Source organism: Bos indicus, chromosome 13 (assembly GCF_029378745.1).
Source record: "Bos indicus isolate NIAB-ARS_2022 breed Sahiwal x Tharparkar chromosome 13, NIAB-ARS_B.indTharparkar_mat_pri_1.0, whole genome shotgun sequence".
Taxonomy (NCBI): domain Eukaryota; kingdom Metazoa; phylum Chordata; class Mammalia; order Artiodactyla; family Bovidae; genus Bos; species Bos indicus.
Genome location: NC_091772.1, coordinates 52,086,185 through 52,102,189, shown reverse-complemented (window position 1 = coordinate 52,102,189; position 16,005 = coordinate 52,086,185). Strand labels below are relative to the sequence as shown.

General features: G+C 40.0%; 1 protein-coding gene across 10 annotated transcripts in view; it reads right to left on the bottom strand.

Annotated features, from left to right (window-relative positions):
* Positions 1–16,005, bottom strand: part of UBOX5 (U-box domain containing 5) — a 46,657-nt gene that overhangs the window by 19,927 nt on the left and 10,725 nt on the right. The window lies entirely within an intron of this gene.

Below are 16,005 nucleotides of genomic sequence, written 5' to 3'. Positions count from 1 at the left end.
ATGCTTTGAATTCTGATTGTCTCTATATATTGAGTTTTATTTTTCTTATTTGACAGATTAATGAGATATAACACATTTTACAATTTTAAGCCATCTTTTTATTCCTAATATAGGCTCTATTTGGTGGTAGAAAATTGTTCTTTAAATGTTTTTTAAACTCTACTAAATTTGATTGGTTATATTAATTTTAGATGAAATAATCATTGCACATGCATGTAATATTTACATGCCCTACGCTAAGCACTGGAGTAGAGATAAAAGTGAAATGGTTAAGTGGTAAAACTATTCTGTATGATACTGTAATAAATGGCATTACACATTTGTCAAAATCCACAGAATTGCACAAAGAGTAAACCTTAATGTAAACTATGGACTTCAGTTAATAATAATACATCAATATTGGTTTATCAATTATAATACATAAACCACACTTGTGCAAGATGTTAATAATAGGGAAACTATACAGAAGGGAGAGGATGTACATGGGAATTCTCTGATTCCCATTTCCCATCAAAAATTATTTGATCAATTTTTCTGTAAGCCTCAACTTGCTCTTAAAAAATAGTCCAATAACAATAATAAAAGTGGTAATAATAATAATAAAGAATGATTGGGGGACTTCCCTGGTGGTCCAGTGCTTAAGAATCAGCCTGCCAATGCAGGGCACACGGGTTCAATCTCTGGTCCAGGAAGATCCCTCATGACTTAGGGCAACTACTGAGCACTCTAGAGCCTGTAAGCCACAACACAAGAAGCCACCACAATGAGAAGCCCTCATACCACAACCAGAAAGTGGCCCCTGTTGCAGCAACTAAAGAAAGTTGTGTGCAGCAGCTAAGACCAAAAAAAAAAACCAAATAATGACTGAGGAAAAAGTGATTGAAAACAAATTAGGACTGGAGATCAAATTGAAACAGAGTGGCAGATCCTTTAAAAGAAAAAAAACTTACAAATTATAATATTTTTGGGGGAAACAGTGATGCCCAAACACCTCAGGCTTCTACAGGACTCTGGTTGCCACTGACATCTTTGTATGATCTTTCCTCTCTCTGGTTCCAACACTCCTGATTTTTTAAGACAAGTATTTCCTGCCTTAATACTTAATACAGAAAAAAACAATGACTTACCACATGAAAATGCAAATGGTCTCATTCAGGAAGACTGTCTCTTCAGCTCTGCCTAGGAAATAGCTATACTACCTGAACTCACTGCAAACACTGTCCAGGATATACAATACTTACAAACTACAAGTTCCTTATCCAAATTTGGCTTCTAAGAGAGACCAGATCTAAGTATAAATCGGGCAACACAGATCATGGCTAAAGTGACCTACAGTTCAGGCAAGCAGTTTGGAGCCAGACAATATAGTATTATAAGATAGCAAGATAATAAAGATTTATAAGCAGATGACATACCAATTTTTATTACAAAGATTTTCATTACAAAATATTTTAGATAAAAGGATAAAGAAATAATGTAGTAGACACTCTTATATCCACCCCCTAGATTTAGCAAATCTAACATTTTGCCATGTTTGTGTCTCATTAGTGTACCTGACAAAACACGGTCCGCTAGAGAAGGGGAATGGCAAACCACTTCAGTGTTCTTGCCTTGTGATCCACAGAGGCAAAGGCTTTGGCGTAGTCAATAAAGCAGAAGTAGATGTTTTTTCGGAACTCTCTTGCTTTTCCGATGACCCAAAAGATACTGGCAATTTAACCTCTAGTTCCTCTGCCTTTTCTACACACAGTTAGTTTTCCACAACAAACTGTGGAAAATTCTTAAAGAGATGGGAATACCAAACCACCTGACCTGCCTCCTGAGAAATCAACATGCAGGTTAAAAAGCAACAGTTAGAACTGAATATGGAACAACAGACTGGTTCCAAATCGGGAAAGGAGTACATCAAGGCTGTATACTGTCACCCTGCTTATTTAACTTATATGCAGAGTACATCATGAGAAATGATGGGCTGGATGAAGCACAAGCTGGAGTCAAGATTGCCGGGAGAAATATTAGTAACCTCAAATATGCAGATGACACCACTGTTATGGCAGAAAGCGAAGAAAAACTAAAGACCCTCTTGATGAAAGTGAAAGAGCAGAGTGAAAAAGCTGGCTTAAAACAACATTCAGAAAACTAAGATCATGGCATCTGGTCGCATCACTTCATGGCAAATAGATGGGGAAACACTGGAAACACTGAGAGGTTTTATTTTGGGGGGAGCTCCAAAATCACTGCAGATGGTGACTGCAGCCATGAAATTAAAAGACGCTTGCTCCTTGGAAGAAAAGTTATGACCAACCTAGACAGCATATTAAAAAGCAGAGACATTACTTTGCCAACAAAGGTCCATATAGTCAAAGCTATGGTTTTTCCAGCAGTCATATATGGATATGAGAGTTGGACTATAAAGAAAGTTGAACGCTGAAAAACTGATGCTTTTGAACTGTGGTGTTGGAGAAGACTCCCTTGAATCCCTTCTAAGAGTCCCTTGGACTGCAAGGAGATCCAACCAGTCAATCCTAAAGGAAATCAGTGCTGAATATTCATTGGCAGGAGTGATGCTGAAGCTGAAACTCCAATACTTTGGCCACTTCATGTGAAGAACTAACTCACTGGAAAAGACCCTGATGCTGGGAAAGATTGAAGGCGGGAGGAGAAGGGGATGACAGAGGATGGGATGGTTGAATGGCATCACCAACTGTATGGACATGAGTTGGAGTAAGCTCCGGGAGTTGGTGATGGACAGGGAAGCCTGGCGTGCTGCCGTCCATGGGGTCACAAAGAGTCAGACACGACTGAGCAACTGAACTAAACTGATTCTTACCTTGAGAACCCCCAGAATAGTATGAAAGGCAAAAAGATATAAAGACTGGAAGATGAGACCCACCCCCCAACCTTGGCTTGGCAGATGTCCAATATGCTACTGGGGAAGAGTGGTGAAAGAGCTGCAGAAAGAATGAAGAGGCTGAGCCAAAGCGGAAACAATGCCCAGTTGGGGATGTGCCTGGTGGTGAAAGTCAAGTCCAATGCTGCAAAGAACAATATTACATAGGAACCTGGAATGTTAGGTCCATGAATCAACGTAAATTGGATGTGGCCAAACAGGAGATGCAAGAGTGAACACTGACATTTTAGGAATCAGTGAAGTAAAATGGACAGGAATGGGAGGATTTAATTCAGATGACCATTATATCTACTACTGTGGGCAAGAATCCCTTAGGAAGAATGGAACAGCCCTCACAGTTAACAGAAGAGTCCAAAATGCAGTACCTGGGTGCAATCTAAAGAAAAAAAAACCTGACAGAATGATATCAGTTCACTTCCAGGGCAAACTATTCAACATCAAAGTAATCCAAGTCTATGCCCCAATCACTAAGGCTGAAGAAGCTGAAGTCAAACAGATCTACGAAGATCTACAAGACCTCTTAGAACTAACACCAAAAAAAGATGTTAGAACTAACATCTTTAGAACTAACACCAAGAAAAGATCCTTTTCATCATAGGGAGTGAAGTGAGTGAAAATTGCTCAGTCGTGTCTAAGTCTTTGCAATCCTATGGACTGCAGCCTGCCAGGGTCCTCTGTCCATGGAATTCTCCAGGCAAGAATACTAGAGTGGGTTGTCATTTCCTTCTCCAGCATCATCATAGGGAACTGAAATGCAAAAACAGGAAGTTGAAAGATACCTGGGATAACCGGCAAGTTTGGCTTTGAAGTACAGAATGAAGCAGGGCAAAGGCTGGAGTGGGTAGCTTCTCCAGGGGATCTTCCCAACCCAGGGATTGAACCCAAGTCTCCCGTATTGTAGGGGGATTTTTTTTTATCAATTGAGCTGCCAGAGAAGCCCAAGAATACTGGGCCTGTATTTTCTCCAGAGGATCTTCCCAACCCAGTAATTGAACCGGGGTCTCCTGCATTGCAGGCAGATTGTTTACCAGCTGAGCTACCAGGGAAGCCCAATGGCATAAAGTGAAGAGAAAAAGAGTCTTCTCATGAGGATGAAAGAGGAGAGTGAAAATGCTGGCTTAAAACTCAACATTTGGGACTTCCCTGGTGTCCAATGGTTAAGACTCTGTGCTTCAATGCCAGGGGCACGGGTTCGATTCTGGTCAGAGAACTAAGATCCCACATGCTGCATGGCACAGACACTAAATAAATAATTTAAAAATAAAAAACTCAACTTTCAAAAAACTAAGATCATGGCATCCAGTCCCATCACTTCATGGCAAATAGACAGGGATAAAATGGAAACGGAGACAGACTTCATTTTCTTGGGATCCAAAATCACTGGATGGTGGCTGCAGCCATGAAATTATGTTCCTTGGAAGATAAGCTATAACAAATCTAGACGTCATATTAAAAAGCAGAGATATCATTTTGCCAACAAAGGTTCATACAGTCAAAGCTATGGTTTTCCAGTAGTCATGTACGGGTGTGAGAGTTGGAGCATAAGAAGGCTGAGTGCTGAAGAACTGATGCTTTCAAACTCTGGTGCTGGTAGACTCTTTGAGAATCCCCTTGACAGCAAGGAGATCAAACCAGTCAACCTTAAAGGAAATCAACCCTGAATAATCATTGGAAGGACTGCTGCTGAAGATGAAACTCCGATACTTTGGCCACCTGAAGAGAAGACCCTGGTGCTGGGAAAGACTGCAGGCAGGAGAAGAAGAGGGTGACAGAGGATCAGATGGTTAGGCATCACCGACTCAATGGCATGAGTTTGAGTAAACTCCTGGAGATGGTGAAGGACAGGGAAGCCTGGCATGTTGCAGTCCATGAGGTTGCAAAGAGCTGGACATGACTTAGCAACTGAACTGAACTGAATGTACATTACTGATAATTTACAGTGTATTACCTTGCAACTTGCTTTTCTATTAAACGTTATTATTTTAAGTTTTTCCATGTTAAAATGTGTATATCTAGTCTGTTCATTTTAACTTCTTCATAGTATTCAATTGTACGACTAAAAACAGAGTTTATTTCTCCACTGACCTATTACTTATATTCAAATTTTTTTAACTATGAAAAAAAAATCTGCAATATTCTCTGTAAGTCTTTTTGTGAGGGGAAAAAAGATAAAAGGGTCCTGTTCTCAAGTCTTGAAGCATTACAAAATTCCTCCGAACAGTGATTATGGAATACAAAGGTTTGTAACAGCTGGTAATACAAAGGTTTTTCACAGATGACATTCAAAGTACGGAAGGATGGTCTAATCAATGTTTATCAATTTGTTTTAAAATCAAGTTATAGGCTGAAGAAAAGAAATATGAACTAAAAGAGCAGGTAATACAAAAGTGCACATAGTGCATTATGTCATGAGACTTGTTTCAGTTTTATACAAATAACTGTAATATATACTATGTTCAATATAAAACATCCTGTGGTTTTTGATGAAAAAGACTGAAAACACCTGCCAACAGTCAGGGAAGAACTCACAGGAGTAACGTCTGAACTAGAGACAACTAAGGCACGTGGCTAAACTCATGGGCAACTTTGAAGAACAGACACCATCTACTAGTGATAAATATTAAAAATGCAATATATGCTCGACCATAGAAGCCAAGAGACAAGAATAGGAACAAAATGGGAAGGGCACTAGGAGAAGGACAGTAAAAGTCAAGGCACAGGAACGGGACAGTGTGAGGCCAGCCAGGAAATGCTGAATATGCCACTTAGCTGGGGGAGGAAGGGCTGGGAAGGGCCCAGAATGTCATGCTAATGGGCTTTAGACTACTTTACATGGAGGGATGAGGCAATATTTTTCCAAACTGTAGATCGAGAATCAAGAACTCAAATTACTGAGCTATAATCAGCATTTTAAAAAATTAAGTAAAAAGAAAGAAGTCAGAATATATCATATATGAGGGTGATCAGTGTTTCGTGAAACTTTAGTTTCAGATATATGTACATATGAAATTATATCTATTCTGGGTTTTGATGAAAAACGTATTTCTTACTAAGTGGTGTAGTAAAAGGATTTGAAAGCTACTGTTCAGATGAAAGTCATAGAAACCTTATAACTAGGGAGAGAAATGACACTAAATGAAAAGTCATCCATTAACCTCCTAGATGACACTAGCAATTTCGAACCACTTAGAGGCAATTGACCCTTCACAGGATTTCCCTTTCCTCTGGTTGATGTGTTTGCACTATCCTTTTTGTACTACATGAGGGCCTATCTTCGCAAATGGCTTTCTGAAGATATCAAAGAATATCAAAGGACAAACTCAGAAATAAACTAGCTGTCTCAGTTTTTCCCTTGACATTTTGTTTTTTCTAAAAAGAAAGGATTCTTTAAGAGCATGAAGGAGAAAAATGAACTATGTATAAGATATTACTGAATAAATACCTCACAAGGATTTCAAAGCTACCTTCTAAGAAATATTCTTTTTTAAAATTTTAATTAAACTTTTTAACGTCATTATAAATCCATGTGCATGGTTAAGAAATAATACAAAGAGATCTCTCATAACTTTAACCAGTTTCCTCAATGGTAACATCTTACATAGTTATAGTACAACATTACTACCAAGAATGAACAATGATACAATCCACTAATTTTACTCAGATTTCACCAGTTTGACAAGGACTCATTTGTGTTTGTCTGTAGATTAAGTTCTATGCAAGTTTATTCTTTGCACAGATCTATGTAATCACTTTTTGTGTACCAAAGTCAAGATACGGGATCATTTCATCACAAGGATTCTGTGTACTGTCTTTTTATTTTATAAATCCAAACACACTATTACCACAGAAGTCTTAAAGTTCCTCACCCAGATATAAGCCCTTTAACTGAAGATTCCAGTTTAATTCCACTATCCACGCTATTGTCACTCGGCTTATTTAACTTATATGCAGAGTACATCATGTAAAATGCCAGGCTGGGTGAAGCACAAGCTGAAATCAAGATTGCTGGGAGAAATAGCAATAACCTCAGATACGAAGATGATACCACCCTAATGGCAGAAAGTGAACAGGAACTAAAGAGGCTCTTGATGAAGGTGAAAGAGAAGAGTGAAAAAGTTGGCTTAAAATTCAACATGTGAAAAACTAAGACCTTGGCATACAGTCCCATCACTTCATGGCAAATAGATGGGGAAGCAAGGAAAACAGTAAGAGACTTTATTTTCTTGGGCTCCAAAATCACTGCAGATGGTGATTACAGCCATGAAATTAAAAGACGCTTGCTCCTTGGAAGAAAAGCTATGACTAACCTAGACAGCATATTAAAAAGCAGAGGTATTACTTTGCCAAAAAGGTCCATATAGTCAAAGCTATGGTTTTTCCAGTAGTCATGTATAGATGTGAGAGTTGGACCATAAAGAAAGTTGAGCGCCAAACAACTGATGCTTTTGAAATGTGGTGTTGGAGGAGACTCTTGAGAATCCCTTGGACAGAAAGGAGATCAAACCAGTCAATCCTAAAGGAAATCAGTCCTGAATATTCACTGAAAGGACTGATGCTAAAAGTGAAGCTCCAATACTTGGGCCACCTGATGCAAAAAGCTGACTCATTAGAAAAGACCCTGATGCTGGGAAAGATTAAAGGCAGGAAGAGAAGGGGACGACAGAGGATGGGATGGTTGAATGGCATCACCAACTCAATGGACATGAGTTTGAGTAAACTCCAGGAGATGGTGAAGAACAGGGAAGTCTGGTGTGCTGCAGTCCATGAGGTTGCGAAGAGTTGGACACGACTGAGCGACTGAACAACAACCCACACTGTAAGAAACAAACTTGAAACAAACCAACATGCTTATTCTTGGTGTACCTGTCACTTAAGTAATAACTATGACTAAGCAGAAAAGTTTTCCTTTTGTATGTTTAGAGTTTTAAGTTGATAAAATAATGGGGCTGGGTTCCTGGGGTCACAGGATGATATAAGTAAGAATAAGGCTACAGATACATGCTCAGAGTATTTCTCGCAGCTAATAGCTGATACAGAACTGGATGTCCAAATGGTGAGAGGCATTTCTTCTCTGCCTCCCTATACTCAGGGTGAGGAAGGGAATGTACAAGAACAGTACTGAAAAGAGATCCAGAGGGAGGGTGACCAACCATATGGTCTATTCAGAAAGTGGAATTTTCAGTGCTAAAAACAGGAAAGTCCCAAGCAAACTGGGACAAACTGGTCATCTTATCTCAAAGGTTTCTGTCTGTGTTTCCTTAAAGCAGCCAAGCAAATCTTTTTGTTGCTGAAGACTCAGAACCTAGCAATAGGGAAGTGTGGAGGGATAATTTAGAAGAGAATAAGGTGACCATGACACTTTGTGAACACCTGTACATCCGTCTTCCTTTGGCTTACAAAGAAGTTGCCATAGCTGAGTTATACAAACTGATTTTTGAGTTTCATGAAAATGTAATGGAAAGTAATTCTGGCAGATACACATATTTTAAAGACTAGGCTCAAACAGGTTACAGAATTTAAAAAAAGAAAAGACTACCTGTCAAATAAGAGAAAAGCATTTAGCCTCAAAGAGTGGGTGGAATACCAATGCACTGAGCAATTTTATAAATTGGGCACTTCAGCCTTTAAAGAAGTATAATACTTGTTATAATTTCTAAATTGAGTTACTCGTCCATCTAAGTAAAAAATCTGACTTGTGTTCATTTCTCTTATAGCTAGTTAAAATAAAAGACAGCTGCCTCAGACACAGGAAGGCCAGAACACAGGTGTAAGTCCAAAAGAAGCTTGAAATGTTATATACTTGGAGCAATCTTACTTGTTATAATTTCTAAATTGAGTTACTCGTCCATCTAAGTAAAAAATCTGACTTGTGTTCATTTCTCTTATAGCTAGTTAAAATAAAAGACAGCTGTCTCAGGCACAGGAAGGCCAGAACACAGGTCTAAGTCCAAAAAAGCTTGCAACGTTATGTACTTGGAGCAATCTTCAAGAGCTTAATATGTGCACAAGGTACACTGCTAGGCACAAGCGGACACAGTTTTTACTCTTAAAAAATTTGTAGGATCAAAACAAGGCACAGATGGGCAAAGGGTTCTAATACCATTTACTTAGCACCTTAATAGCAGTGTCAGAAAACTTATGTGGGAACCCAGGTAAGGCAGCCAAGCTCTTCTTGTACAAATCTGACCCTAACTCTGTCCCTCCCCTCCAGGGCCTTATTCCATCTGTTCTTGCCTCTCTCTTGAATCTTAAACTTATCTCTGACTATTGGATCCTTTCCTCAATATGCAAATAACATTGAAGTCTCTTCTGCCTCCATCAACCACCTCAAAAGAATCCAGCCTTGTCCTTCTTAAGGTTATTAATTTAGCAAATAAAAAATTTAAATGTTGACTTAAATATGAAATTTGGATAAATTTGGATAAAAATGGATTTTTTTGGTTGATAATTTGTTTAGTATAAGAATGTTCCGTGTACTACTTGGGACATACTTACATTAAAAAATTATTTATTGCACATTCAGCAAACTATGAATAAAATTTCCTCAATACAGTAAAGGGCATTTATGAAAAATCCAAGGGGTCTAATATTATACTCTATGGTGAAAGACTGAAAGCATCCCCTCTAAGATCTGGAATAAAACAAGGATGCCTGCTTTCACCACTACAATTTAATTTTGTACTAGAAGTTCTAATTAGAGCAGTTAGGGAGAAAATGAAATTAAAAGGTATCCAAAGTAGAAAGGAACAAGTAAAACTAAATACACAGATGACAAGATCCCATATATAGAAAATCATAGAGAATATACACACACCCACTTAAAAGAGTTAATAAAAGAATTAAGTAAAGATGCAGGGTAAGTCAGTTGTATTTCTATACACTAGCAATCAGCAATTCATACAGGAACATAAGAAAATTCCATTCAGTATAGCATCAAAAATAATACTTGGGAATAAATTTAACTTAGACAGTACAAAACTTGTACACTGAAAACTATTAATATAAAGTGTTGTTGAAACAAATTAAAGACCCAAGTAAACAGAAAGACATCCTGTGTTCATGGGCTAGACGATTTGACATCATGATTGAAAAGATACTAAACATTATGAGTCCCTCAGATCAGATCAGATCAGTCGCTCAGTCGTGTCCGACTCTTTTCGACCCCATGAATCGCAGCATGCCAGGCCTCCCTGTCCATCACCAACTCCCTAGGGAAATGCAAATCAAAACCACAATAAGATATTACTTCACATCCACTAGGATGGCTATTTTTTCAAATAGCAAAGATGCAGAGAAACCGGAACCCTAGTACATTCTGAGGTACTAGGAATGTAAAATGGTATAGCCACCATGGAAGTCTGGAGGTTCCTCAACAAGTTACACACAGAATTAATATATGACTCAGCAATTCATTTCTATATACTTAAAAACATTGAAAACAGGTATTCAAACAAAAATTTATATGTGAATATTCACAACAGCTGATAGAGTTGTCCATCAGCATATGTGACAGACAAAGTGCCTGAAGAACTATGGCCATTGTACAGGAGGCATTGATCAAAACCATCCTCAAGAAAAAGAAATGCAAAAATGCAAAATGGTTGTCTGAGGAGGCCTTACAAATAGCTGAGAAAAGAAGAGAAGAGAAAGGCAAAGGAGAAAAGGAAAGGTATACACATCTGAATGCAGAGTTCCAAACAACAGCAAGGAGAAGGAAGTAAGCCTTCTTCAGTGATCAATGCAAAGAAATAGAGGAAAACAACAGAATGGGAAAGACTAGAGATCTCTTCAAGAAAATCAGAATACCAAGGATACATTTCATGCAAAGTGAAAAGTGAAAGCTGTTCAGTCGTGTCTGACTCTTTGTGACCCCATGGACTATATAGTCCATGGAATTCTCTAAGCCAGAATACTGGACTACATAGCCTTTCCCTTCTCCGGGGGATCTTCCCAACCCAGGGATTGAACCCAGGTCTCCTACATTGCAGGCAGATTCTTTACCAGCTGAGCCAATGGGCACAATAAAGGACAGAAACAGTATGGACCTAACAGAAGCAGAAGATATTAAGAGGTGGCAAGAATACACAGAAAGTGAAAGTTGCTCATCATGTCCGACTCTCTGTGACCCCGTGGACTATATAGTCTGTGGAATTCTCCAGGCCAGAATACTGGAGTGGATAGCCTTTTCCTTCTCCAGGGAATCTTCCCAACCCAGGGATTGAACCCAGGTCTCCCACATTGCAGGCAGATTCTTTACCAGCTGAGCCACAAGGGAAGTCCAAGAATACTGGAGTGGGTAGCCTGTCCCTTCTCTAGCAGATCTTCCGGACTCAGGAATCTAACCAGAGTCTCCTCCACTGCAGGTGGATTCTTTATCAACTGATCTATCAGGGAAGCCCAATACACAGAACTATATAAAAAAGATCTTAATGACCCAGATAACCATGATGGTGTGATTACTCACCTAGACCCAGACATCCTGATATGTGAAGTCAAGTGGGCCTTAGGAGGCATCACTATAAACAAAGCTAGTTGGAGGTGATGGAATTCCAGCTGAACTATTTCAAATTCTAAAAGATGATGCTGTGAAAGTTCTGCACTCAAATATGCCAGCAAATTTGGAAAACTCAGCCGTGGCCACAAGACTGGAAAAGATCAGTTTTCATTCCAATCCCAAAGAAAGGCAATGCCAAAGAATGTTCAAACAATCACACAGGTGCACTCATTTCACATGTTAGCAAAGTAATGCTCAAAATTTCTCCAAGCAAGGCTTGTACGTGAACCAAGAACTTCTGGATGTTCAAGCTGGATTTAGAAAAGGCAGAGGAACCAGAGATCAAATTGCCAACATCCATTGGATCGTAGAAAAAGCAAGAGAGTTCCAGAAAAATATCTGCTTCAGCTTTACGGACTATGCCAAAGCCTTTGACTGTGTGGATCACAGCAAACTGTGGAAAATTCTTAAAGAGATGGGAATACCACTTGACCTGCCTCTTGAGAAATCTGTATGCAGGTCAAGAAGCAACAGTTAGAACCAGACATGGAACAATGGATTGGTTCCAAATTGGGAAAGGAGTACGTCAAGGCTGTATATTGTCACTCTGCTTATTTCACTTATATACAGAGTACATCACGTAAAATGCCAGGCTGGGTGAAGCACAAGCTGAAATCAAGACTGCTGAGAGAAATAGCAATAAACCTCAGATATGCAGATGACACCGCCCTTATGGCAGAAAGTGAAGACGAGCTAAAGAGGCTCTTGATGAAAGTAAAAGAGGAGACTGAAAAAGTTGGCTTAAAACTCAACATGTGAAAAACTAAGACCTTGGCATACAGTCCCATCACTTCATGGCAAATAGATGGGGAAACAATGGAAACAGTAAGAGACTTTATTTTCTTGGGCTCCAAAATCACTGCAGATGGTGACTACAGCCATGAAATTAAAAGACACTTGCTCCTTGGAAGAAAAGCTATGACCAAACTAGACAGCATATTAAAAAGCAGAGATATTACTTTGCCAAAAAAGGTCCATATAGTCAAAGCTATGGTTTTTCCAGTAGTCATGTACAGATGTGAGAGTTGGACCATAAAGAAGGCTGAGCGCCAAACAACTGATGCTTTTGAACTGTGGTGTTTGAGAAGACTCTTGAGAATCCCTGGGACAGGAAGGAGATCAAACCAGTCAATCCTAAAAGAAATCAGTCCTGAATATTCACTGGAAGGACTGATGCTGAAACTGAAGCTCCGATACTTTGGCCACCTGATGCGAAAAGCTGACTCATTAGAAACCTGACGCTGGGAAAGATTAAAGGCAGGAGGAGAAGGGGATGACAGAGGAGGAGATGGTTGGACGGCATCACTGACTCAATGGACACGAGTTTGAGCAAGCCCCAGGAGTTGGTGATAGACAGGGAAGCCTGGTATGATGCAGTCCATGGGGCCGTGAAGCTTTGGACACGCCTGAGCGACTGAACTGAACTGAACGGAACTGAACTAATTTACAGCAGCACTACTCACAACAGCTAAAAGGGGTAGAAAACCCAATCCATCAACGGATGAAGAGATAAATCAGATATTGTATATCCATGCAATACAATACTATTCAGCCACAAAAAGGAATGAAGTACTAGTACATGCTATAATAAGCTTCCCAGGTGGCTCAGTGGTAATGAATTCAAGTCAGTGCAGGAGACACAGGTTCGATATCTGGGTCAGGAAGATCCCTTGTAGAGGAAATGGCAACCCACTCCAGTATTCTTGCTTGGGAAATACCATGGACAGAGGAGCCTGATGGGCTACAGTCCATGGGGTTGCAAAGAGTCAAGCATAGCTTAACGACTAAACAACAACAACATGCTATAGTATCAATGAACCCTGAAAATACTACGCTAAGTAGAAGAAGTCAGACACAGAAAGCTGCATATTCCATTTATACAAAATACCCACCACGTATGCAAATCCAGAGGCAAAGATTAGTGGCTGTCAGGGTCTGAGAAAGGGGGAAATGTGAAGCGATTGATAAAAGGGTACAGAGTTTCCTTTGGGGGTGAAGAAAATGCTCTGGCATTAGATAGTGATGACAGGCTACACAATACTATCAAGGTACTAAATATCACTGAACTGTACACTGTTTAAAATGGCCAATTTTATGTGCATTTTAGAAAATGTTATTCGTTGTTTATCTGAAATTCAAATTTAACTGGGCATACTGTAATTTATCTGGCAATTCTAGTCCCATTGTAAATCCTGCTCAAGTTTCCCCATCCCTTCAAGGTTCTCAACGTATTGCCTCATATTTGTAATCCATTCCTTCAACAGGCGTGCAATCTGGCTTTTTCCATGACAATGTAACTCAAATTGCTATAGTTGGGCTTCCCTAGTGGCTCAGGAGACAAGGGTTCAATCTCTAATCTGGGAAGATCCCACGTGCTGCAGAGCAACTAAGCCCGTGCATCACAGCTATTGAGCCTGTGCTCTAGAGCCTGGGGGCCACAACTACTGAGGCCCGAGAGCTCCAGAGCCTGTGCTGCACAATAAGAGAAGCCACGGCAGTGAGAAGCCTGAGCACCGCAACTCGAGAGTAGCCCCTGACTGCCACAACTAGAGAAAAGCCTGAGCACAACAAAGACCTAGCACAGTCAAAATAAATAAATAAAACAAATTGCTATAGTTAAGGTCATCACTGATGGCCAATTTGCTAAACTGAAGATTTTCTAGTTCTTGCCTTCATTTTCTCTTCCGAGGAACTGAGGATACATACGCTTTACCCTTGGTTTCTGTGCAGTGAAAGGTTAACTCAGTAGGTTTGGAGTATTCAAGTCTTTCACTTTGCAAAGAAATGTCCTGAGAGATAATCTCTATGCCTTTGGAATACAGTGCTTGATAAGACTGTCTTATATGCACCTAAGACCTTGGGCCTTGAGGGCCCTGGTGGCTCAGGCGGTGAAGTGTCTGCCTACAATGTGGGAGATCTGGGTTTGATCCCTGGGTAGGGAAGATCCCCTGGAGAAGGAAATGGCAACCCACTCCAGTACTCTGGCCTGGAAAATCCCATGGACGGAGGATCCTGGTAGGCTACAATCCATGGAGTCGCACTTCACTTTCACTTAAGACCCTGGGCCACACCCAAGGTAAACACCAGGTAGTTTACACTAACAATGTTAACTTATGGTGGAATAAGCTGAAAATGTCTTTTGTCTTCTGCTGTAATAAGGTGAATGTCTCCAGGGGCTGGGGACTGAGTAACTAAGGTAAACTGTGTGGGCACTCATTTCACGTCTACATGACTGACCTGCACAAGACCGGAGCTTCCCTGACTGGCAATATCTGTACGTGTTGGCAAACATCATTGCTGCGATTAACTAAGGGCTGTCTGTATGTCTCTAATGGAAAAGACAACTAAAAACTTGTGACGTGTCTCTCCTAGATACTATACTATGTCCCTTTTTCTTTCACCATTTTTAATCTGCATCCTTTCACTATAATAAACTGTAAGTTTTTTCTCTAGTGAGTGGTCTTGGAGAGACCAGACTTACTTCTATGCCCCTATTTTTCCTGATTATCTGTCTTTATCACTGGATCTCTTTGCTTTGACCTTCCTTTAAGTCCTGGTATTCTACTCTTGGTCATCTTTTCCCTCCCTACCTGCAATAACCTACTTTCCACCTGTCCTAGGCAATTTTACTCATGGTTTTTGCCATCTGACCTCATGCCCAGTTGAGACTCCAGCCTAAACCCTTCTGCCCAGAGGCCCACCTCAGCATGACCAGGGCAGTCTCGGCATTAACTCTTTACCCAAACATGTGTCCTGCTTTTGTCTCAATTTTAGTCGACGACTCTCTATCAGTCTAGGCACTAAAATCTTCATTTTCATTCCCCAAACCAATTAATTAGCAAGTTGTGGTCTTTTCCCCCTCCCAAACATCTCTGAAATTTAAACTTTCCATTCTCATAATTTTGGCCTTCATCATTTCTCATATGAGCTCTTGCACACATTTGTGAAATATTCTCCTTATCTCACACATCCCCACCCCTCAATCTGTCCTGCTTTTCCCCTAACATTTCTAAAACATGAATCTGTCCAAATACTCCCTGACTTAGGACCCTTCAGAGGCACTCCAGCCCCTGTAAACCCAGGCTCTTTAGCAAGGTCATAGGCTTTTGTTACCCAGATATTCTTTTTCTCTCTCTAGCCCCACCCTCTCCCTTCCTTCTACACCCAACTCTCCAGCAACGACCAACCATTCTTAATTCCCTGATCACTCACTGAACATTATTATGTACCAGGACCCACTGTCCTAGGCACTGGAGATAAATTCTAGACAAAGTTAACTCAAGGGCCTACTTTCCAACAGGGAAATCAACAAATAAAGAAAGAATAATTTGTTAATGCTGAATGCAATGGGGAAAACACCTGAAGGTGACAAGGCATGATCAAAGGCCAGTGGGGTAGTTTTAGCTAGCATGGATGGGGAAGTGACCTTTGAGGGGAAACCTAAGTAACAGTGGGAGGAGTCCATTTTAAAAGTTTTCACAGACTGCATTTATAAAAATTATTTGTATTCAGTTTCTCACATATATCCATTCTTCTTATG